Source organism: Muntiacus reevesi, chromosome 7, assembly GCF_963930625.1.
Source record: "Muntiacus reevesi chromosome 7, mMunRee1.1, whole genome shotgun sequence".
Classification (NCBI taxonomy): domain Eukaryota; kingdom Metazoa; phylum Chordata; class Mammalia; order Artiodactyla; family Cervidae; genus Muntiacus; species Muntiacus reevesi.
Window position 1 is genome coordinate 2,413,096 of NC_089255.1, and position 26,860 is coordinate 2,439,955.

Consider the following 26,860-nt stretch of genomic DNA (forward strand, 5'->3'; position numbering starts at 1 on the left):
GTGGTGCAGGCCTCTCCCTGAGGTGGCCTCTGCTGCTGGGGAGCATGGGCTTCAGTGGTTGCCTTGCGAGGGCTCAGCTGCTGCGGTCTCCTGGGCTCTGAGCTCGGACTCCAATAGTTCTGGTGCACCGGCCTGTGGCTCTGCTCCACACGGGGTCCTCCTGGACCAGAGACCCAACCCGTGTCTCATGCACTGGCAGGCGGATTCCCCACTGAGCCACCCTCAGCTCTTTATCTTTTTCTTTTGTTATGGAGGCAGATTGATCAGGAAAGGATTGACTTAGCACACCTGAGGTAAACCCAACACATTTCACAGAAAGTCCTGCCTTCAGAACTGGCCCTTGGCTGACTCCTGGAGGATAAATTCTGAGCCCCTGGAATATCCTACTTGATAAAATTAATTTTGTCTGCCTGAGACCTTGGGCCACACTGAACCAATGTGATCCAATAGTTTGTGCTAAAACTGATTTACGTTGACTGCCTGGTCTTGTACTGGAGAAGGGAGCCTGAAATCTCAGTAGCTGAGGTTATTCACACAGGTACTGCTTGCCTGCATGACTGACTCCCAGTAAAATCCCTGGATACCCAGGCTCCAGGGAGCTTCCCCGGTTGGCACAGCTCGACATGTGCCGCATACTGCTGGGAGAATTGGTTGTATCCCTATATGACTCTACTGCGATAGGAAGTCTGGAAACTTATACTTGACTTTTCTTGGATTTCACCCCATGTACCTGTTCTCTTTACTGATTTTAATCTGTGTCCTTTTATTGTAATAAAATATAGCTATGCGTATAGCAGCTTTTCTAGTATTGTAAGTCCCTCTAGTGAATCACTGAGCCTGAGGGTTGTCCTGGAAAACCCCAGCACAAAAGTGATTCTTACTTAACTCTGCATATTTTTAAGTAAGTGACTAAAATGCCCAAAGAGTTCTCAGATCATGAAGACAGGTTTCTTCATTTAGTTATAAGGTAGTGGTTCTCAAAGTGTTGTTCAAGGACTCCTGAGATCTCAGAGAAACTTGCAAGGAGTTCATGAGGTCAAAATTATTTTCATATTAAATATCAGACAGCTGTTTGCTTTTTCACTGTGTTAACATTCACACAGATGGTGCAAAGCACTGGTGGATGAAACTGCTGAAACCTCTTGCCATGAATAAAGGTGATGGCACCAAGCCATACCATTATTCACCTCCATAAGTTATTGTAGCATGCTAGTTTCACTGGAGGTTAACCTTGGTGAAATAGCAAAGTTTATGAATTGAATACACATTTTTTGACATTCTGTGTAGGAAAATGGCAAGTCTGCCTAGGACCTTTCTGCTGCACACTGTATACAGTGGCTGTCTCAAGGGAGAGCGTTAGTGCCATTATTTGAATTGAAAGTTGAAGTGATTTTTTTTTCATGGAAACCATTTTTATTTACAAGAATGAAAGATAGACAAGCTATGATCATTCAGAGTTGGATACCTACCAGACATTTTCTTAAAAATCAATAAAATGAGCCTGTCACTTTAAGGAAAACAACTCACAATATTTTTTGCCAATGATAAAATTCAAGCTTTCAAGAAATATAAAAGTTTGGAACACTTAAATTAGCCACGGGGAACTTGACAGCTTACCAATACTTATAGAGTTTTCTGATGATATCTGTGGTAATATTAATAAATGTGATTTTTTGGATATTGTATAATGAAATGTGTCAACATTTGGAAGACCTCTATAACTCAGTGAGCAAAGATTTTTCTAAATGATAAATACATGATGTTACAAAATCAAAAGATACATTCAGAGTGCAAGATAGATCAATGGACTTTAATGGAACAGAGTACAAAAAGTTCACTGGTATAATTTCAGATTCTGACTAAAGATAACCTTTAGAAACTACTGATTTTCAAGTGGTGGTGGAGTTTCAGTCTGCACTTATCCAAAAAGGGTACTCAAATACTTTTTCCATTTTCCAACTATATTTTAGTGTGAGGCTACAGTTTCTTCATATACTTTGACCAAAACGTTGCAACAGGTTAAATGCAGGAGCAGATATGAGAGCCCAGATGTATTTTATTACACACAGACATTAAAGAGATTGTTCAAACTACCACTCTTCCACTAAATATTTTTTGTTTTAAATAATTATTTTTCATTAAAAATATGTTATTTATGTTATATAGTGGATTTGTTATTTTGAAATAAATTAATAAGTATTTTTAAATTCCCAAATTAATTTCTAAAATGTTACAATTTGATACCTGTAATTTGCATAATTTGGAGCTATCAGTAATTTTTGTGACTATAAGGAGGTACAGGCACCAGAATTTGAGATGTGCTACTACAGGTCTTAGAAGGAGGACCTGGTCTTTTCATTGGAATGCTCCCAAATGTTATTACTTGTAGATGCATTTTTCTGAAATTGTTCATTTTCTCCCAGAGAGGAATTCCTCATTTCTTTGACTTCGGGTTATATGGTGGCATTTTGGGAGTGGTTCAGAGAAGGGGGTTGCACATCCCTTAGTCCACTAGTGGACCTTGTCATCCTCTAGTTTTATCCTATGCCACACTCCTCTCCTCCATTCTGTTTGGTGGCCATAACTGTGAGGCCTTTTTGACTTTATTTCTCCAGGGAATAACCTCTGCTCTCCTGTCAGGTTGGGAGAAAGACAATAGATAAATGCAGTGGCTCCCTTTTTGTTAATATTCTTTCTTCCTTAAGGTTTTCCACAGTGACTGCATCACTTTACACTCCCACCAACAGTGTGAAAATGTTCTCTTTTCTCTTCATCCTCACGAACATTTGTTATTTGTGGTTATTTGTGTTCTTTTTAATGATAGCCATTCTGACATATGAGGTGATAGCCGATTGTAGTTTTGATTTGCATTTCTCTGATGATTAGCAATGTTGAGCTGCTTCATCTACTTTAATCATCTAAAAAGTCCTTTCTTAGATGCTGTTGATCCCTCTCCTCATATCTTTTTAGGCATATAGAAGAGTAAATAATGGCCCCCTCAAAAGATATCCATGTTCTAGTCTCTGGAAACTCTGAGTATTCCCTTACATGGTAAAAATTTTGCATGTATGGTTAAATTAAAGATCTTGAAATGGGAGACCATCCTGGATATCCAGGTCGGCCCTAAATATAACCACAAATGTCCATTTAAGAACAAGGCAGAGGGAGATTTGTTACAGACAGGAGAAGGGGATGTGATTATGGGGGCAGAATTAAGATGATGCAGCCATAAGCCAAGGAATTGTGGCAGCCATCCTGAGCTGGAGGAGGCAGGACCAGCTTCTCCTCCAGGGTCTCCAGAGGCTGTGCCAACATCCTGATTTCTACCCAGTGATACTGATTTCATATCTCTACATTTTAGAATCATAAGGGAATCAATTTCTTTTAAGTCACTGAGTTTGTGGTAGTTTGTTATTGCAGCTTCAGGAGGCTAACGTAAGACATAGTTGTTTAAGTTGGCTTAAAACTCAACATTCATAAAACTAAGATCATGGCATCTGGTCCCATCACTTCATGGGAAATAGATGGGGAAACAGAGGAAACAGTGTCAGACTTTTTTGTTTTGGGCTCCAAAATCACTGCAGATGGTGATTGCAGCCATGAAATTAAAAGACACTTACTCCTTGGAAGGAAAGTTATGACCAACCTAGATAGCATATTAAAAAGCAGAGACATTACTTTGCCAACAAAAGTCCATCTCGTCAAGGCTATGGTTTTTCCAGTGGTCATGTATGGATGTGAGAGTTGGACTGTGAAGAAAGCTGAGTGCCGAAAAATTGATGCTTTTGGACTGTGGTGTTGGAGAAGACTCTTGAGAGTCCCTTGGACTGCAAGGAGATCCTGCGAGTCCATCCTAAAGGAGATCAGTCCTGGGTGTTCATTGGAAGTACTGATGCTGAAGCTGAAACTCTTTGTCCACCTCATGCTAAGAGTTGACTCACTGGAAAAGACCCTGATGCTGGAACGGATTGAGGGCAAGAGGAGAAGGGGACAACAGAGGATGAGATGGCTGGATGGTGTCACCGACTCGATGGACATGAGTTTGAGTGAACTCCGGGAGTTGGTGATGGACAGGGAGGCCTGATGTGCTGCAATCCTTGGGGATGCAAAGAGTTGGACATGACTGAGCTACTGAACTGAACTGAAGGAATGCAGAGGAAGAAAAAAAAAAGTTTGTCCTTTTCTCCTCCTTGAGAATTCCAGACCCCCAATCTCCACTTTGAGAGTCCCAGACCCCTTTCTCTTCCTTGGGGACCCCCGGACTTCTTATCAACCTGCCTAGCAATTGACTCTCTCAGGATGAGATGGTTGGGTGGCATCACTGACTCATGGACATGAGTTTGAGTAAGCTCTGGGAGTTGGTGATGGATAGGGAGGCCTTGTGTGCTGCAGTCCCTGGGGTCACAAAGAATCAGACACAACTGAGTGACTGAACTGAACTGATGTCATTTTAATGGGATTTTTGCAAGTTAGTCTAGGTAAATGCATGTGGTCTTCCAGCTATAACCAGAAGCTTTGCAATAAGTTTCTAACTGCCATAAGGATGAAGCAAGCAGGGGAGGACTGAAATTTTTCCAGACTAGATAACTTGCTGATGTTTTGGAATGACTCAGCTGCCCCCAGGGGTAGGGTTGGGAGTTGGGCCTTAGATTTCAGTCACTTGTTTTTTTGGATTCTTAAGAAAGGAAGCACATCCAAATGACTGTAACTTACCTGGGATTTTTAAAATAGCCAACAACAGGCATGAATTCTTGATCCAGCCCTAGAACTAGGAAGCCTTTGGAATATAATCAGGTTGGACTAGGGGAATGAATTGCATTTCACATTTTCCATTGCCTGGGTGTGAGAACTTCTACAACTCTCCATTGAGACATATTACTTCTTTCTACGTGACTACCTTGTGAACCTTTATGCAGTTTAAATAAAGAAAGGGATTGCAGCTTCCTCGCCTTTCCCTGTATTTGATGTTAATGATGCTTCCCATTATGTTGTCTGCATATGAGCCAAAGAGCGTGGAAAACTGAAAGGGAATAGTCATCAGGGGAGGTGAGAGCTGTAACAGCAGAGTGTAAGCATCCTGAGGACAGTGAAGGGACTGAATGATGGAAGTGAACCCTGGAAGGGGTATCTCCTTTTTACAGACAACAAGTGTTTAGGTGGCACTCACAAAGTGTAAAAATCTCAATACAACAGCCTCTTTGGAAGCAAATAGTAACCTTCACCTTATCCTTGCTCTTATTTTACTTGGGTAATCACAACACATAATGTAATGCATTAGTATGGTAGGTACCTGAAGGAGTATTTTCCAAATTACTTGAGTTTCTGGACATAATGAGAAAGCAAAAAATTTAGCATCCAGAATTTTTTTTTCTTTATTAAAAAGCATCCAGAATTTACAACATTATAACCTATGAAAAGACTGTTATTCAAATTGTCTTGATACATTATTAAAGAAATAAATCTCAAAATTTATAACAAAGTTGAGACTCAGATATTTTGTACAAATTAGATTTTTCTTTTCTTCACATGATTAGAATTGCTTGGGAACTTTTAGTGATAGATATAGGTTTTTAAAGAATAATGATGAATAAAAGATGACAAATAAAACCTAAATTGACAGGGTAAGCCAAATAAACAGAATTATATTAGACAGAAGCCAGAAAATGACCATTTTAGGCAGCATGCCTACTGGGCTGTAATTAGGTTTAATGCTGATTTTTTTCTGCTACTTCAAATGCTGCTGGTGGTCAGTGAAAGTTTAAAATAATCAGAGAAAAAATAATAATAAAATAATCAGAGACATATTCTGCAGTAGTAAAGTTTGTTTTTGCTGTACAGAGACATAAATACAGATAGTCAGTCAATTCATTCGCTTAGTCGTGTCTGACTCTTTGCGACCCCATGGACTGCAGCACACCAGGCGTCCCTGTCCTTCACCATGTCCCGAAGTTTGGTCAAACTTATGTCCATTGAGTCGGTGATGCCATCCAACCACCTCATGTTCTGTTGTCCCCTTCTCCTCCTGCCTTAAATCTGTCCCAGTATCAGGGTCTTTTCCAGTGAGTCAATTCTTTGCATCAGGTGACCAAAGTATTGGAGTTTCAGCTTCAGCATCAGTCCTTTCAATGAATATTCAGGACTGATCTCCTTTAGGATGGACTGGTTGGATCTCCTTGCAGTCCAAGGGACTCTCAAGAGTCTTCTCCAACATTACAGTTCAAAAGCATCAATTCTTCAGCACTCAGCTTTCTTTATAGTCCATCTCACATGCATACATGACCACTGGAAAAACCATACCTTTGACTAGACAGACCTTTGTTGGCAAAGTAATGTCTCTGCTTTTTAATATGCTGTTTAGGTTGGTCATAACTTTTCTTCCAAGGAGCAAATGTCTTTTCATTTCACAGCTGCAGTCACCATCTGCAGTGATTTTGGAGCCCAAGAAAATAAAGTCTGTCACTGTTCCCATTGTTTCCTCATCTATTTCCCATGAAGTGATGGGACTGGATGCCATGATCTTAGTTTTCTGAATGTTGAGTTTTAAGTCAAGTTTTTCACTGTCCTCTTTCACTTTCATCAAGAGGGTCTTTAGTTCTTCTTTGCTTTCTGCCATAAGGGTGGTGTCATCTACATACCTGAGGTTATTGATATTTCTCCTGGCATCTTGATTCCAGCTTGTGCTTCATCCAGCCTGGCATTTTGCATAATGTATTCCGCACATCAGTTAAATAGGCAGGGTGACAATATACAGCCTTGAAGTACTCCTTTCCCAATTTGGAACCAGTCTGTTTTTCCATGTCCAGTTCTAACTGTTGTTTCTTGACCAGCATACAGATTTCTCAGGAGGCAGGTCAGGTGGTCTGGTATTCCTATCTCTTGAAAAATTTTTCACATTTTCTTTTTCCACACACTCAAAGGATTTGGTGTAGTCAATAAAGCAGAAGTGGATGTTTTTCTGGAATTCTCTTGCTTTTTCAATGATCCAGTGGATGTTGGCGATTTGATCTCTGGTTCCTCTGCCTTTTCTAAATCCAGCTTGAACATCTGGAAGTGTTTGGTTTCACATAGTGTTGAAGCCTGGCTTGAAGAATTTTGAGCATTACTTTGCTAGAGTGTGATATGAGTGCAATTGTACAGTAGTTTGAGCATTCTTTGGCATTGCACTTCTTTGGGACTGGAATGAAAACTGACCTTTTCCAGTCCTGTGGCCACAGCTGAGTTTTCCAAATTTGCTGGCATATTGAGGGCAGCACTTTCACAGCATCATCTTTCAGGATTTGAAATAGCTCAACTGGAATTCCATCACCTTCACTAGCTTTGTTCATAGTGATGCTTCCTAAGGCCCACTTGACTTCCCATTCCATGACATCTGGCTCTAGGTGAGTGATCACACCATCGTGGTTATCTGGGCCATGAAGATCTTTTTTGTATAGTTTTTCTGTGTATTCTTGCCATCTCTTAATATCTTCTGCTTCTGTTAGTATCATCTGAAATATAGATAATACTGCCTAGTAATAAAAAAAAAACTGCTTTCCCCAAATGAATGACTCCCCTTAACTACCATGTCCTAGTTTCTTGACAGCATTCAAAGAACTACCTAATATCAAGAACTGCATTGTTTGAAAACTTACCAAACACTGGATAAGCTGGATAGTGTTCCTGATGAAAGTAGTGAAGAAAGATCGAAACTTCAGGGTTGGGGAGATCATGGTTTAATAGTGTGTGGAGTAAAGAGGGTGTATGTTAACAGACGACTAGAGTACCAAATCCTTGGCTTAAAGAATCCATGGTTTCTTTCTTCTACTGTCTACTTGTTCCAGAGAGATCTTGTGTTTCCAAATAGTTCTGTCTGTGTGTGTATGACTGTATGACAATTGTGGGGGCGGCGGGGGGGGGGAATGGAGAGAGAGAAAGAGATGGGGAAAATGACAACAAGAGAAAGCAAAATGATACAATTTTAAAGGAAATGAGAAGTGAGCAACACAAAAGCATGGATTTTAAAATGGAGTAAGAAATAGCATTAATAATGATAATAATTTAAAAAGTCAACCAGAAAGGTCTACAAAGGCCCTTATATTTATGTCTGATATTTTAAAAGCTATTCAGAAAAAGGCCAGTTGTATGTAAGATGCAAACATTTGTGGCTCCAGAGGTACAGATATATCCGTGAGGTTGGGGACAGGCAGGAGAAGTTCTAATGGAGATGGCATCTTGTGATGTAATGAATGATATTCTCAGCAGAATTCTGTGGTACTTTGATACATTTTTCAGGGTTGTTAATTATCAGTGGCTTCATATCCAACAGAAATTCAGCAAAATCACTGCTACCAAGGGCTGTTACACTACAAACCATGTATACAGGTAGATAGAAGAACCAGAATCTGCTTCTGAAGCTGTTGTGCTCTGGAAAGAAACACATAGAGACAGATGAGCCTGCTCTGCTTTTGTGGCTCTGGGCTTCATTGGTGCTTAAGAGTGATGAAGGAACTAAATGTATTTACTTATATGAAGAAGGAATGAATTTCCACATAAGACGAAGAAAAATGGAAAATGCTCATTATATACATTTAAGCAACCTAGAACTTCCTCTTTCTACTTCGTTAGTTTTATAATTCCAGATGTGGACTAGACTGGAGTATTTTTCCTCTGGATGAGTGGCTCATAGAGTATGGATAAAATATAAATAATGTTTTATGATCCATCTTGTGCTCCCGAGACAAGACCCAGTGGTCCAGAGCCACCATACTGCACAGCTTCACAGGCCATGGCATCATCTAAATTCAGGTTATGTGAATCACGTCCAGTTGTGCTACTTAGATGCGCTAGGAGGACCTTTGTCAAAGTAAGAGTAGGTACAAAGGTTAATGTTTTTCTCCATTTCAAGCAGGGTATAAAGCACATTGGAGAAGGAAATGGCAACCCACTCCAGGATTCTTGCCTGGAGAATCCCATGGACAGAAGAGCCTGGCTGGCTATAGTCCGTGGGGTCTCAAGAGTCAGACACGACTTAGCGACTAAACCGTAAGGCACTTGGATGTTAGGTGAGGAATGCCTGCCTAAGTAAACTGAGTCCTGTTTTGTCACGAGAAGAGGCAGCGCTTCCATGAATAGGTAGTAGAGGTGGGACAGCGGGCACAGACCAGGGCCAAGCCCAGTTGCTACAGGCTTTGTTAGAGTGATGGCTGTTGGAACTTCCTGGAAACACAATTTTGGAAATTAAAAGTGTAACTTATAGAAATAGAAATAACTTGTCAACAATTTCACTTATCAAATAATGAAGGAACCAATAAGATGAAAAGTTGATTATGATAGCACTTTGAGAAAGTAGGCATTTATAGGGAATTCAGTAAGAGAATCTTAGAATGAGAATGGTGAGTGCAAGTGGAAACTGGTTAATGGTCTAAAAGGCAATAAACATATGAGTTATTTTTTTCTACCAGGAAGAAATACTTTGGATAAAATTTTTTAATATTCCTTTTACAGAATCAGTTGGGTACAGTCTTAACCTTTATCAGGAATTGCAAGGTGTCCTAATCACAGTGGAACTGATTTAAGGTTGGATGCTGTTAGGTTTTTAATACTAGTTTTTAAAAATTTTTTCCTAAATGCATATGTAAAATATTGTGGGTATGAAAGAGAGTTCTTAAGCACACCAACTCCTGTTGTTCCAGAACTTACCTCTTTGGTGATATAAGAAGAGTAAGGACAAGTGTACTACTTGAGTGGCTGAACACTCCATAGGTGAGAGACAGGGAAAATGATTTTTCTCTGCTTATAAGGGGGAAGGAGACAGCTATCCCTCTTCTCTCCTGAAAATGTCTCCTTGGAAACAGAACGGGCCTAAATCCTTACTTCAACTCGTTTATAAATAAAATCTCTCCAGGAGCCAGGATGCCTTGTGTCTTGGTTTTTACCACCCAAGAAATATCTCCAAGTTTTGGGGTTCTTTCCTCCTTGAAATTTAAATGCCTCAGAAGGTAACACTCCAGGCTGGGCAGTAACTATTTGGGGTCTTTTTGGATCAGAGCAGTTAACACCATCATTAAGGAGACAAATAGTTGCAGATCTATGTGAAAAATGTTTCTAGGAGAAATGAAAGCAATTGTTTCTTCCTAATATTTTTCTGTCTTTATTTTGTATACATTCCTGTATCTCAGGAAGTTGGAGCTATTTGCAGGAATAAATACTGTAGACCAGCGGTTCTTAAAATGTGGTCCCTGGACCAGCAACATCAGCCTTACTGGGAAATATTTTAGAAATAAAAGATTTTCAGATGTGATTACACCAGACTTACTGAATTAGAAGTACTGGGTCCAATAATCTGTTTAATGAGCCCTCCAGGTAATTCTGATGCGGGTCACAGTTTGAGAACTGCTGCCATGCACATGTGCTTATGACCTAGTCCTAGTCTTCCTCTTTATTTCCTACAGCTGACTCTGCTCCCTGCCATACATTACTAATTCTTTACCAACTTATGAAGTCTATCTACTGCTATGTTAAGATCTACTCATTATAGTGAGTTTAGTGGTGACCCAAAGATCAGATTTACATGTGGCAGGCATTTTGGTGTAATGAGAAGGTTATGAGATCCCTGTTTCAGAAAGGGTTAAAAACTGGATAAGCAACCACCTATTTTGGGTGATTTAAATATAGATACCAGCAGCAGAGGGCTGGCCAAAATGACTGAAATTTTTCAGTTTCCTCAAGGCAGACTATTTGAGAGACCAACTAATAAAAGAATATCCTGATTGAAGAGTAAATGAGCAGGATTATCCCTTGTAGATTCAGCATGCAGAAAGCAGACATTCAACATATTTCATTTTATACTGCATAGTGCATCGCTAGTACATTTAGGAAATAATCATGCCTATTTACACATGCTTCATAGATACTTCTATGCTTTTAATTGGTTGGAGTTCTGGTGTCATCTGTCTTGATGCCAGAATTGTTTAAGGTGTCCTGTGGTGTCTGCCACTTGCCTTCTACTGTCCTCATAAGGGTGACATCAGAATTCCCTTTATCTGTCAGCAGTGTAACCTCTCACACAAAAGTGGGTTCAGTCTTACAAGTGAGAACTCAAGGGGCCTAACAGAAACTACCCATTTGCTCAGAAATCTGTCCTTCTGGAAAATTAGTAAATGATATCAGATCATATAAAATTCAGTTTCTAAAATCCCTACATGATCTCTTGAAATTCCCTTCCCAGCTTTATGAATCTAAGCAAACAGAACATGTGGGACCCATTACCAACATTTCCAAAAGTTTTGTTTTAGTTCCATGAATGTAAATCTGATTTGCTTGGCTTTCGTGAGAAAGATCATAAAAGTTAACCCACAGCAGAGAAGAAATGCATAGTAAGGAGAATATAATTGTCAGCATGTGTGCTTTTGGGCTGCACCATTAATGTTGCACCATGTGCCAAAAACACATGTGCCATAACAAAAATTCGACAAAGAAAAAAAGACCCAAATTTAGGTAGAGCTCATGCTCATGCTCAGGGGCTCAGTCGCGTCCGACTCTTTGCGACCCTGTGGGTTGTAGCCCGCCAGGCTTCTCTGTCCATTTTCCAGGATTTTCCAGGCAAGAGTACTGGAGTGGGTTGTCATTTCCTCCTCCAGGGGATCTTCCTGATCCAGGGATTGAACCTGTGTCTCCTGCGTCTCCTGCATTGGCAGGCGGATTCTTTATCACTGAGCCACCTGCAAAGCACCATAGTGCCTAAAATCAAAGAGGGAATAATCCAGGTTAATATAAATACTAACACATGAACCATAAATGCTTCCTGAGAATGTTTCCTGTTTCTCGAAATATGTGCAAATCCCTCACTTTCATTAAGCAGAATTGTTTTTATGGACTGCTGAATTATTCCTTGCAGTACCATATTTTGTTGCTTCTGAGATTGGTTTGGAAGGGAACAGTCATTATCTTAAACATTGCCAGTGTTTATCCAGGTTTCTGTGGTAAATTTGTTGAGATTTTCAAAATATGAATATCCAAATATGTGCAAAGTACACAATTTTTTTTTCTTTTCTCCATGAAGGCTTGCTCTTGGGAGGGCTATTAAAGAAAACTTCTATTAGGGGAAACTTCTCAGTTATCATTTCTCCTATTCACTTGCCAATTCTGGTATCCATGCTCTTTTGATTTTGAGACTGTTCAACACATCAAGTTGTGGAGAATGACTTTAGCTCTTTAATTTAAGGGAGCTTTTAGTTTGACTTGGTAGGCATGCAGTACCAGGAAGAATAAATGCAATGATATCGCTACCAACCATCTTAGTTGGGAGAAGTGGTCTGGCCATATCTCCATTAAAATATGGAGAAAGATTTTTGTGTGACATGATCTTGCTAGGTTAGGTGTACTTGCTGTGGCATGGTGCTTTACCTAAATGCAAGTCCTTTAGTGTCCTTTGGATTGTGACATGTGATGCGAAGGTCTTGTCACTCACTCCAGCCTGGCCCAGATCTGCTCCTAGGGCTCTGGTGTTCTTTCTTGAAGGTGTTTCTTTCTAAGTGAACCTGGAAACCTGCCTGGTTGGATGATGCTACTATACACTTCCTGTGTGTGTGTGTGTCCTCGTTCCATGATCCTGGCTGAAGATTCAGATGCAGCTCTTTGAGAACTCCTTTGCTTTCTATACCCAAAGACAGAACACAGAATCTTTTTATTTTAATGGTTTAAGAACTAAGCATCACAAGGGGGAAAGAAATGAGATAATACCATGAACAAACTCCAAGAATTTGAAAGTGTTTAAGAAATCTCATGAAGTTTCTTGGCTCCTGTAGGCCCTTTTGTAATTCTTTATCTTTCATTGTCCATCTTGAAAACCAATTCCATGACAGCAAGTTTGTGTGTATCCTATGTACTAAGAACCCAGAAAACAAATCATGATATGACAAAGGAAAAAAAGATATTGGTTACAGAACACATTTTACTAAAACAAACTCAACCGAAGAGCAGAGGGCTCATAGATTTGGCTATCAAATTAATATGTAGAAATCAAGTCTCTGTGTAGTAAGATTTCTTAATTAAAGCCGAGCCTAGAAAATGTAAAACAGAACCCATTTCTTACTGAAACGGAGCAGAATGTAACCTCGGTTGGTACCTAAAAATAAAAAGGGCTGAGGTGATGACTGAGGGTGTCTTTGTGGATTTCAGTGCTGTCATAACCAAGATTTACAAATGCCACATTCTATATTGCCCCAAGGAAACCAGGATTATCATCTTCCTGTCTGTTCCATTGTCCTTCTGACTTGTGGAATTTGTATACTTGTCTACTGTAATTATCTATCCTTTCTCTCCAGCCAGTGCAGTTTCAATGGCTCCTGGAAGGAAATATATTTCTTTGTGACTGTCTGGCACAGAGCAGTATGTCCTTAAAGCTTCATACTGTGTTCTTCCTTAGGAAGAAAACTAATAATGCTAAACATAAAGTCAACTATATCACAGTAAACCATTGACATTTTATGGTTCTGAGTTTTTATTCTTGGCAGTTGAAATATGCTCGGTAGTTAATTTTACATCAGGCTGCATCCCAAGAGTTTGTGTGTGGCAGCTTTAAATAGAGAAAATGAGTATTTTTAAAACAGCCCAGCAACTATTGGTATGAATCAAGTAATTTTGGGATACAAATGGATAGTGAATAAAATCTGTTCTATAATTTTGTTGAAACTACCTGCATCTGACATGAAAGTGGGCACTAAATCTGGAACACATTTTCTTTGGCTCTGAGGGTGCCAGTGGGACCTTTTCCTCACGAAAGGATACACTGCACTGAGCTTTTCTTTGGATTCCTAAAATCACCCTACTGCCCAAGGTAGTGAAGTAGGAGGAGGCACCAAAGACTAATTTGACTTCTGATCTGGGCATAAAAATAGAAGCTAGCCTGTAAGGAGTTGTTTGGATTAAATGAGAAATGTGTGTAAAACATACCACAGAGCTGGAGCAGCCTACTTAGCAAATGTCCTAGACATGCTTATACCAGCTCTGTCCTTGGGCCATTTATGTAAAGTTTCTGAGTCTCAATTTCTTTACCTGTAAGGTTTAGAATGTGTGAATCATACTGAATCATTAGGTTTTAAGGACAAAGGGCCCACATGGAGTGAAAGCGCTGTCAGTCCTCACCAGTCCCAGTGAGTGTAGCTCTTCTGTGCTGGTTCCAGAAATGTTACCATTCAACCATTTCATTGATAGGATAACAGCAGAAGCAACTTTATTTCATTATGTATGTATTTTCACCTTGTCCTCCTGCCCTTTTTGTCTTACCTCCCTTTTCCACCCCAGGAAACTGCCTAAGACAGATCTCATCATTTTCATTCAGACATTAGAGACAGTCTCATTTTCAGTCATTAGAAAGTCCAATCTTGTCTAAATGCAAACATCTATCTCTCATTTTGAGAAACTTGTATGCAGGTCAAGAAGCAACAGTTAGAACTGGACATGGAACAATGGACTGGCTCCAAATTGAGAAAGGAATACATCAAGGCTGTTTATTGTCACCCTGCTTATTTAACATATGCAGAGTACAGCATGCAAAATTCTGGGCTGAATGAAGCATAAGCTGGAATCAAGATTGCTGGGAGAAATATCAGTAACCTCAGATATGCAGATGACACCACCCTTATGGCAGAAAGCAAAGAGGACTAAAGAGCCTCATGATGAAAGTGAAAGAGGAGAGTGAAAAAGTTGTCTTAAAACTCAACATTCAGAAAACTAAGATCATGGCATCCGGTCCCATCACTCGTGGCAAATAGATGGGGAAACAATGGAAACAGTGACAGACTTTTCTTTCTTGGGCTCCAAAATCACTGCAGATGGTGATTGCAGCCATGAAATTTAAAGACACTTGCTCCTTGGAAGAAAAACTATGACAAACCTAGACAGCATATTAAAAAGCAGAGACATTACTTTGCCAGCAAAGGTCCGTCTAGTCAAAGCTGTGGTTTTTCCAGTGGTCATGTATGGATGTGAGAGTTGGACTATAAAGAAAGCTGAGCGCTGAAGAATTGATGCTTTTGAACTGTGGTGTTGGAGAAGACTCTTGAGAGTCCCTTGGACTGCAGGGAGATCCAACCAGTCCACCCTAAGGGAGATCAGTCCTTAATATCCATTGGAAGGACTGATGCTGAAGCTGAAGCTCCAGTTCTTTGGTCACCTGATGCAAAAAGCTGACTCATTGGAAAGACCCTAATGCTAGGAAAGATTGAAGGCGGGAAGAGAAGGGGACGACAGAGGATGAGATGTTGGATGGCATGATTGACCCAGTGGACATGAGTTTGAGGAAACTCTGGGAGACAGTGCGGGACAGGGAAGCCTGGTATGCTGCAGTCCATGGGGTCGCAAAGAGATGGGACACAACTGAGCGACTGAACAACAAGTCTCTCAACTAAAAAGGTTCCCCTTTCACAGCTTGCTCTTGTGAAACCTATGGTAGGCAAGGGGAGCACAGTAGCCAATAAGGTCACACTTCCTCAGCTTTCCACAGGTTTATCCCTGTCCTCAAGGCTTTTTGTGCTTCTTCCCCTATGAGGGGGACGGATGGGAATGGACAGGTGAATCTGAAGGGGCTGGAGCTGCCCCTTGCTCCTCCTCGCCCGTCACCCTGGGGAGTTCTTTGAAGCCTCACCGCAGGGGATGTTCCCTCTGCACTTCCTCGGTGCAGGGGGGTTTTCTCGCCCATGCGGTTAGGCTCCCCGCAGGACCAGTCCTTGGGGGTCCTCTGCAGCCCCCTTTAGGTATAGCACCTGCCGCCACTGTCGGATGTGTGCCTGCTCTCATCAGCGGCTTTGCTCACCCTCAGTCGGGGCCAGGTGACATCCCCAGGTGAGAGTGGTCATCCCAGCTCTGGCCCCCTGGTTCTGCGGAGGATAGCCAGGTTCTCTCACGGGCTCCTTCCCACATGCTGTGCTGGAGGCCTGTGCTGGAGCCCCTAGGGCCTCGACCCAGGTGCGGCGTCCCTGTGGTCCTCACCTTCCCCCACAGGCTGGTGGAAGGAAGGTGGGGGGGGGGGAGTGGCTGATCAGGGATGACAGAGTCAGGGTGATGGGAGTTCAGCGTGAATGCCCTGATAGCTCTGTTTAAGTATGTCAACTCTTAGTGTATATATACCACAGCTTCGTTATCCATCCACCTGCTGATGGGCATCTAGGTGCTTCTATGTCCTGGCTATTATAAACAGTGCTGCGATGAACATTGGGGTGCACGTGTCTCTTTCAGATCTGGTTTCCTCGGTGTGTATGCCCAGCAGTGGGATTGCTGGGTCATATGGCAGTTCTATTTCGTTTTTTAAGGAATCTCCACACTGTTCTCCATAGTGGCTGTACTAGTTTGCATTCCCACCCACCCTTTTCTCCACACCCTCTCCAGCATTTATTGCTTGTAGACTTTTGGATAGCAGCCATCCTGACTGGCGTATAATGGTACCTCATTGAGGTTTGATTTGCATTTCTCTGATAATGAGTGCTGTTGAGCATCTTTTCATGTGTTTGTTAGCCATCTGTATGTCTTCTTTGGAGAAATGTCTGTTTAGTTCTTTGGCCCATTTTTTGATTGGGTCATTTATTTTTCTGGAATTGAGCTGCAGGAGTTGCTTGTATATTTTTGAGATTAATCCTTTGTCTGTTTCTTCATTTACTATTATTTTCTCCCATTCTGAAGGCTGTCTTTTCACCTTGCTTATAGTTTCTTTTGTTGTGCTCAGCCATTAAAAAGAATTCATTTGAATCAGTTCTAATGAGATGGGTGAAACTGGAGCCCATTATACAGAGTGAAGTAAGCCAGAAAGATAAAGACCAATACAGTATACTAACGCATATATATGGAATTTAAAAAGATGGTAATGATAACCCTATATGCAAAACAGAAAAAGAGACACAGATGTACAGAACAGACTTTTAGACTCTGTGGGAGAAGGCGAGGGTGGGATGTTCAGAGAGAACAGCATTGAAACAAGTATACTATCAAGGGTGAAACAGATCACCAGTCCAGGTTGGATGCATGAGACAAGTGCTCAGGGCTGGTGCACTGGGAAGCCCCAGAGGGATGGGATGGAGAGGGAGGCGGGAGGGGGGATCGGGATGGGGAACACATGTAAATCCATGGCTGATTCATGTCAATGTATGGCAAAAACCACTACAATATTGTAAAGTAATTAGCCTCCAACTAATAAAAATAAATGGGAAAAAAAAAGTATGTCAACTCTTAACACTCTGAGTTATAATTCCGATTAATGTTCCTCTTTTAAGTTATATAGTTTTCTTAGCGGCTGTATTTGCTCTGAGAGGTCACAATTAGATCTGTTTTTTGCTTATGTATCCTAGTATGTTTTCAGTGTCCACAGGGGTAGTATTATATACTTTTTCTTTTTTTTCCCCTCAATAGCTTTGTTTTGGATTTGACCTAGATCTTTTTCTGTTGCTCATATTTATGTGAAACTAATTTTCCTAAACTTTTAGCAGTTATGGCTCTATTACTCAAGGTAGTTTTCTTAGTTTTTAGTGCTCCCTTTAGTTTTTATGTTTTTGAAGTGTTAGGGCATATATTCACTTACTCTTTGAGATTTCCTGACTGTGTTTCCCTTCCCCTACTTACCTGGGTCCTCTCTTCCATTTTTCTACATTGCCCAAATTTTTACTGAATTTTTACCTTATTCCAAGAAGTTTCTGCCTACTGTGGGACTTTCTCTCAGAAGGAAATTTTGGCTGTCTGATGTTGACAATTCATGTGACCCATACTGCTTCAGTCTTTTTCAGACGTTACTGTAGGGTCTCTTGCAGCAGTTATCAGCCATTTATAGTTTTTTGTTTTTTTTTTTTTTTTCTTTTTGACTGCACTGTATCTTTGTTGTAGCACATGGGCTTAGTTGTCCCACAGCATGTGAGATCTTATCCCCGACCAGGGATAGAACCCGCATCTTCTGTATTGGAAGGCAGATCCTTATTGGAAGGCAGAACCGCTGGACCACCAGGGAAGTTCCCATTCACTGTTGAGTTGGTCAAGATGCTCCCAGTCTTGGGTGCTATTTTCAGATTGGTTGGTCTTGCTCCCCAGGGAATACCTGTACACTGCTTTGCTCTTTCATTTCTTAGACCCACAGACACCCCATTTCTTCTCTCTGTCTTCTCCCACACAGACACTCACGCCGTGCAGATCTTGTGGACGCTGTCACTTTATTGTTACTGCTTTATTTAGGGATGTGGGGGTCTTTTTTGGGGTCTTTTTTGTGGTTTTTGTTGCAAAGTTGTCTTGTTCTCCCATCTAGTTGATTGTTGTTTTTACATTAAGATTCTTTACAAAAGTATTTTACTATATAAACATGAAATGGTAGCCCTAGTAAAATAACAAATTAGATTCTTTTATGAACAATATGTTATGTTATTCTTTAAAATCAAGTGTTGTGATTCAGTAGAAAGGATAATGTTAAATTATTTATTTCCCAGTTCAATAGCCAGTAAGAACCAATGCCTAAATGTTTCTTTCATTAAGTCTGTTCTATTATAGAATTATATAAGTCGTCAGGAGTAGTGCAGGAGTCTGAAGCTAGGAATAGTGGAGCTGTTACCATCCCTAGGCTGGAAGCTACAAAAGCAGGGTATGTGTGTGTGGTGGGGCGGGGAGTGTGTATTAATACTTCCTTGAGAGAACCAATGACTTTGTTTTGAGGGACACAGTCAAGTTGAGGTGATTTTCCAAGGAGAGAATTAGGGACATAATATCCTGACCATATTGTCTTCTCTTTTCATTTTCTGCTTGAGCATCCTTATTGGCTGAACAAAAAATGTGAGTGCCTATGGGGTAAGACTAGGGTGAAAGGAGAGATAAGGTGCCCATATTAAACAAATATAAAATAACCAATATACTATTTAATTGTCTTATTGGATAGAACTGTCCCAGGCTAAACTTGTATCCCCGTGTTATATGATACATTTGTGGCTTATAAATATGTCATGTTGATTTAACAATATAGCCTTCCCACTACTGAAACAGAAAGACAGCACTCGTCTTACCTGTATACTTGGCTGTTAACTATTAATAGATGAGGGTGAACTTATATTTTTAGCCCTACCTTCTCTCTCCTTCAAATATTATTCATTAAAAAATAAACCAAGGTATTTGGAAATAAAAGACAAATTCAGAAAATCCAATTATTTATGAAAAAATTTTTTTTTTTTTTTAGTTTATGAAAATTTTAAAGATATTTTTATCCACCAATTTATATACATGCTCATAGCCAACTATGTCATAAACTTATTCTAGTATTGAAATGATAATACTTTATCCCAGCTCATCTTTGTTGACCCATTATGATGACATCAAAAAGATCTTTCATCTGTTACCATGATGATTGCTTAAGTATATGTATTTCTCAAGACACCTTGGGTTATGCAGCTGGTACCAGATTGTTCAAATCTCAGTGTCTTAAAACAGAAATACACCCAATGAGGTCCAGCAGTAGACCTCTGCTCTTCACAGTTATTCGTGGTTCCCAAGTAAAGAGTGCATTACCATCTCATGATACTTTCATTTCATAATGTGTTTATCTAATCAGCACAGCAGGTGGAGAACTCTGAAGGGTCTCGTGCCAATATTTAAATATTCCCGCCTGGAAAAGAGCATACAACACTTCCACTCATAACATTGACTAGAATTAGTTTTTGGACCCTGCCTGACTTGATGGATGTGAGTTTGAGTAAGCTCCGGGAGTTGGTGATGGACAGGGAAGCCTGGTGTGCTGCAGTCCATGGGGTCACAAAGAGTCAGACGTGACTGAGTGACTGAACTGAACTGAACTGAATCCCAACTATGCCTAGAGGTACAGTATTATGTGTCCAGGAGGAAGACCTGGATATTAGTGAGCATTGATAATGTCTATCAAAGTATGAGTTTCTCTTGTGTTGCAGGAGATCAAGACATCTTGTGAATTGCCATATATATATATTTTTTGTACATTTTCTTTGGATATTCAGACTCTAATCTTAACCCTTTAACACCTGGTACCAAATTTCTTTCTTCCCCAGGTCAGCTATGGGGTACCTTTACTCAGAGAGCATCCTAAATTCTGAATCTGTCTTAAGATGATCACATACTTCAACTTGAAGACTAAACTTGAAACAGACTACAAAAGACAAGGACTCCTTTACTCTAGGCACGTAAGTGAGGTTTTAATGAAAATGACTGTGATGTACAGTAATCTAGCAACTATGAGAGATGTCACCCAGAAGATGAGAATGATTTAGAGATGCCACATGTTGCTTTTCTTCACAGAGGACACAGAGGACCATCCGAGGTATGCATTCAATACACATACACGTAGGAGTAGGAGGAGGAGAGGCAATGCATGCTCAATCATGTCTGACTCTTTTTTTGGCCTCATGGGCTGCAACCCACCAGGTTCCTCTTTCCATGGAAATTTCCAGGCAAGAGTACTGGAGTGGGTTGCCATTTCCTTCTCCAGGGGATCTTCCCGACCCAGGGATGGAACCCACAACTCCCGTGTCACGTTCATTGGCAGGTGAATTCTTTACCACTGCTTCACCTGGGAAGCCCCTTATGCACACCACTGAAACAATCTCCAAATTACAGAAAATGAGTTGTTGTTAACTTCAGTTTCTTTGAGTCATCACTGTGCTTCTCAGTACGAAGAAAATTAGATTCTCAGGAACTTTGACTCTGTCTCTGAAATAATTTGTGTATTGATTGGGAGAACTGGTTACTGTATTTTTCCAAGTTCCTTTCATCATTTTTATTATTGCATAGGCTGTGAAAATATTAATATGAAGGGATGTGAAGATTAATATGTATAAATCTATTTAATATATTATTTATTATGTAGAAGTCAATACTAAATTGGATTTTTTGGTACTGATTCAATGCTCGGAAACATTCAAAACTTTTAGGTCAAAAGGTGAAAATCCTCCTCTTCATTCCACTGAGCAGGGATACTAATTCCTAGGAAACCTTTTCGTGATAAGACATTTCCAAAGTGTTAATTAAGGAGCAGGCCCGTCCAAGTAAGTCCTTTGATTTTTAGTTTTATTGGAAACATCACAAACTATCTTGATGAAAACAGCTTTCTTTTGCTTCCCCAACAGAATTCTTAGATTTCTGACTTGGCAAAGCACAACCATTTTCATTACTTTCAGATCATTATTTATATAATTCCATGCTAACCTTCCAGCATTTTTTGCCTAATGGTTCTTAAAGTCAACAGTCTGAGCAATTTGGGGAAATATTGTCAGTGTTGTATGTTGAGGAATTAAGCTTTGATGAAGACCATTCCACCTCTATTTTTGCAGTGCATGAAGAGAGAGAGTGGAATGGTCACTGCTAGGGTAGAAATAGGAAATTTTATTTATGGGAGCTCTAGATATGCACTTGGTGAGAAAAAACTAGCAACAAAATCAATATAAAGGAAATGCTGTCTTTCTAAGCTTGCTTGCAATTTCATTTTACTTTTGAAATATTAGATTTCAAAAATAATATTTTCTCATTATTGACAAGTTAAGTGCTATACAAATATTTAACAGTAAGTGAAATTCCCGTACCACCTCATTCTTCAGAAGTAACTGTCATTAATAGTTTGTCTATATTCTTTATAATCTTCCAGAATTTAGTTTTTATTTTTTATGAGATTCTTCTCCTCTTCCTCCTCTTCGCTGTCCTCTGATGTCCTCCTCTTCTCCTCCTCTTTTTCCTCTTCCTCCTCCCCTTCATTCTCCTCTCCTTACTCCTCTTCCCTATATCTCCCATTCTCATTCCCCACTCCTCTTCTTCTCTTTCTGTCCTCTGAATTAACACCTGTAGTATTGCTGGTTCAAAGATTCTGAACTTTCAGAATTTTAGTAGATTGTCAGTAAATGTTTTTCCAATTGATATGCTATTAATTACTCTGCAAGTAAAGTTGTATCAAGCAATACTGTCTATTATCTATCATTGGTCTTTATAATCTTTATTAATTCTGTTTTACTTTAAATTTCTTTTAATTGTTAGGTTCAGCTCCTTTTTATAAGTTTATTGGCCCACAGAGTTTTTTCTACAAGTTGCCTGTTGATATGTATCTTTTCCCTATTTGGTTATTTGCCTTTTTAAATACAGACTTCTATATAATGTTAATAGGCTTCCTAGGTGGCGCTAGTGGTAACGAATCTGCCTGCCAGGGTAGGAGACACAAGAGATACAGATTCAATCCCCGGGTCAGGAAGATCCCCTGGAGTAGGGAATGGCAACCCATTCCAGTAATCTTGCCTGGAAAACCCCATAGACAGAGGAACCTGGTGGGCTACAGCCCATGGGGTTGCACAGAGTCTGAGCACACAATATATATATATTAATTTGGTGATTAATATATTAACAAATGCATTATATATAATATATATTTATCATATATATATATTATTATTATTATATATATTTATCATATATATTAATTTGTTAAATATTATATCATATATTAATTTGCTAATATATGATATACTAAATTATATCATATAATATATTAATATGTTATATCACATATTATATATTAAGTTGTTAACATATGATATAGCATATATTAATATATTAATTTATTAATATATGAGGTATTAACTTGTTATTATATCATATATTAATCAATATATATCATTATATAATGTGTTAATATATTAATTTGTTAATATGTGATATATTAACATATATGGTATATAAATATGTTGCATATATTAATTTGTTAATATATGATATATAAATGTTACATATATTAATATATATTAGAGATGTTAGACTTTTGTCTTTTCTGTGATTTATCTGTACTTTTTTTCTGATCACTCTGCCTTCTTTATTTTGAAATGGTATATTTTGCCTTGCAGAAGTTTCAGATTTTCATGTGAACATATGTGTCTATTATTTTATTGCTTCTAGATATCATATCATGCTTGGAAGTACCTCTTGAATTCTAAGTTTATGACACATATTAGCCATTGCTTCCTTTAGTTTTTTGTGAATTTACTTTTTTGCCTTGTATGTAAATTTTGGATATAAGTCATGGATTCACTTTTCCAATTTGCTGTCCTTTTCCAGATGACTGGTTCATTGTACAAGCCTCTTCTTTCAGTAGTCCATTTTTCTCTCCACTGATTAGAAATACCATCCTTATCAAATACATTTACATATACTTGAGTCTATTTTCTTGTATTCTGTCTATTTCTGTGCTGATCCTGGGATGTTTTATTATTGTAGCTTGAATATATTTGAATATTTAAAGGCCCTTCCACTTTCCTTTGTTCAAGTTATAGACCCAAATTTAAAAGTACAACAGGAATGTTGATTTTTATAACACTGATTTATAGATTAATTTGATAAAAAAGATACCTTTAAGTAAGTGAATCATTTACCCCCAAACAAAATGAAACTCATTTTTCAAGTCTTCTTTTATGGCCTTCATTGGAATTTTATACTCTTTTTCTCATCAGTTCAGTTCAGTTCGGTTGCTCAGTCATGTCTAACTCTTTGCGACCCCATGGACTGCAGCATGCCAGGCCCCCCTGTCCATCACCAGCTCCCAGAGTTTACTCACACTCATATCCATTGAGTCGGTGATGCCGTCCAACCATCTCATCTTCTGTCATCCCCTTCTCCTCCCGCCTTCAGTCTTTCCCAGCATTAGGGTCTTTTCCAATGAGTCAGTTCTTTGCATCAGGTGGCCAAATTATTGGAGTTTCAGCTTCAACATCAGTCCTTCCAATAAACATTCAGGACTGATTTCCTTTAAGATGGACTTGTTGGATCTCCTTGCAGTTCAAGGGACTCTCGAGAGTCTTCTCTAACACCACAGTTCAAAAGCATCAATTCTTCAGTGCTCAGCTTTCTTTATAGTCCAGCTCTCACATCCATACATGACCAATGGAAAAACCATAGCTTTGACTAGACTGACCTTTGTTGGCAAAGTAATGTTTCTGCTTTTTAATATACTGTCTCGTTGGTCATAACTTTTCTTCCAGGGAGCAAGTGTCTTTTCATTTCACAGCTGCAGTCACCATCTGCAGTGAATTTGGAGTCCCCCAAAATAAATTCTGTCCATGTTTCCAATGTTTCCCCATCTATTTGCCATGAAGTGATGGGACTGGATGCCATGATCTTAGTTTTCCGAATGTTGAGTTTTAAGCCAACTTTTTCACTCTCCTCTTTCACTTTCATTAAGAGGCTCTTTAGTTCTTCTTGACTTTCTGCCATAAGTATGGTATCATCTGCATATCTGAGGTTATTGATATTTCTCCTGGCATCTTGATTCCAGTTTGTGCTTCACCCAGAAAATCCAGAAAAATCCAACAGAAAATTGGATTAAAGATTTACTGAGCATGGCCTCCCCCCATCAGAACAAGACCCGTTTACCCCTCAGTCAGTCTCTCCCATTAGGAAGCTTCCATAAGCCTCTTAGCCTTCTCCATTAGCGGGCAGACAGACTGAAAACCACAATCACAGAAAACTAACTAATCTGATCACATGGACAGCCTTGTCTAACTCAGTAAAACTAAGCCATGCTGTGTAGGGCCACCCAAAATGGATGGGTCATGGTGGAGAGTTCTGACAAAACGTGGTCCAATGGAGAAGGGAATGGCAAATCCCTTCAGTATTCCTGCCTTGAGAACCCCATGAACAGTATGAAAAGGCAAAAAGATAGGACACTGAAAGATGAACTCACCAGGACAGTAGGTGCCCAATATGCTACTGGAGATCAGTGGAGAACTAACTGCAGAAAGAATGAAGAGATGGAGCCAAAGTAAAAACAACACTCAATTGTGGATGTGACTGGTGATGGAAGTAAAGTCTTGATGTTGTAAAGAGCAATACTGCATGGGAACCTGGAATGTTAGGTCCATGAGTCAAGGTAAATTGGAAGTGGTCAAACAGGAGATGACAAGAGTGAACATCAACATTTTAGGAATCAGCGAACTAAAATGGACTGGAATGGTTGAATTTAACTCAGATGACCATTATATCTACTACTGTGGGCAAGAATCCCTTAGAAGAATTGGAGTAGCCATCATAGTCAACAAAACAGTCTGAAATGCAGTACTTGGATGCAATCTCAAAAAAGACAGAATCATCTCTGTTCATTTCCAAGGCAAACCATTCAATATCACGGTAATCCAAGTCTATGCCCTGACCAATAATGCTGAAGAAGCTGAAGTTGAATGGTTCTATGAAGACCTACAAGACCTTCTAGGACTAACACCCAAAAAAGATGTCCTTTTCATTATAAGGAACTGGAATGCAAAAGTAGGAAGTCAAGAAATACCTGGAGTAACAGGCAAATTTGGCCTTAGAGTACAGAATGAAGCAGGGCAAAGGCTAATAGAGTTTTGCCAAGTGAATGCATTGGTCATGGCAAAAACCCTCTTTCAACAACACAAGAGAAGACTCTACACGTGGACATCAACAGATGGTCAACACTGAAATCAGATTGATTATATTCTTTGCAGCCAAAGATGAAGAGGCACTATACAGTCAGCAAAAACAAGACCAGGAGCTGACTGTGGCTCAGATCATGAACTCCTTATTGCCAAATTCAGACTTAAACTGAAGAAAGTAGGGAAAACCACTAGACCATTCAGGTATGACCTAAATCAAATCCCATACGATTATACAGTGGAAGTGATAAATAGATTCAAAGGATTAGATCTGATAGACAGAGTGCCTGAAGAACTATGGACGGAGGTTCATGACATCATTCAGGAGGCAGTGATCAAGACCATCGCTGAGAAAAAGAAATGCAAAAGGCAAAATGTTTGTCTGAGGAGGCCTTACAAACAGCTATGAAAAGAAGAGAAGCGAAAAGCAAAGGAGAAAAGGAAAGATATTCCCATTTGAATTCAGAGTTCCAAAGAATAGCAAGGAGAGACAAGAAAGCCTTCCTCAGTGATTGCTACAAAGAAATAGAGGAAAACAATGGAATGGAAAAGACTAGAGATCTCTTCAAGAAAATTAGAGATACCAAGGGAACATTGCAGGCAAAGATGGGCACAATAAAGGACAGAAATGGTATGGCCCTAACAGAAGCAGAAGATATTAACAAGAGGTGCCAAGAACACACAGAAGAACTGTACAAAAAAGATCTTCATGACCCAGATAATTACAGCGGTGTGATCACTCACCTAAGCCAGACATCCTGGAATGTGAAGTCAGGTGGGCCTTAGAAGTGTCACTACAAACAAAGCTAGTGGAGGTGATGAAATTCCAGTTGAGCTATTTCACATCGTAAAAGATGATGCCGTGAAAGTCCTGCAGTCAATCTGCCAGCAAATTTGGAAAACTCAGCAGTGGCCACAGGACTGGAAAAAGTCTGTTTTCATTCCAATCCCAAAGAAAGGCAATCCCAAAGAATGCTCAAACTACCGCATAATATAATCTGGTGTCATGAAACATACAGCTGAAGGTATTTAGATGGAAGTGAGAAAGGAATAAGCAACAGAGAGGCTATCCACCTCAATCCCATGCTTAGGGACATAAGGACTGAGGGAGAAAATCAGTTTTTTTCCTGCACAGTCATGACGGAGGGCTCTGCAGGAAGCAACGCCTTTAGGGCAATGGTGACTGCTGTGTGTGTGCATGCTCAGTCGTGTCCAACTCCTTGTGACCCCATGGGCTGTAGCCCGTCAGGCTCCTCTGTCCATGGAATCTCCAGGTAAGAAAACTGGAGTGGGTTGCCATTTCCTCCTCCAGGGAGTCTTCCTGACTTAGAGACGGAACCTGTGGCTCCTGCATTGGCAGATGGATTCTTTACTGCTGAGCCACAGGGGAAGTCTAGGACAATGCCAGGTTTCCTTTGGAGTAAGAAGATAAGAGAATCAGAGAAGGGGCTGGGAATGTTTGGGATCGTGACAAT

At 39.8% G+C, this 26,860-nt stretch overlaps 1 long non-coding RNA gene across 2 annotated transcripts in view; it reads left to right on the forward strand.

The window, feature by feature from the left end:
• The window catches only part of LOC136171658 (uncharacterized), a 187,184-nt gene that overhangs the window by 74,721 nt on the left and 85,603 nt on the right, over positions 1-26,860 (forward strand). For both annotated transcript variants that reach the window (XR_010663900.1, XR_010663901.1), the window contains exon 2: positions 20,016-20,147. This is a non-coding gene — a long non-coding RNA (uncharacterized lncRNA). The remainder of the gene's footprint in view (positions 1-20,015; positions 20,148-26,860) is intronic.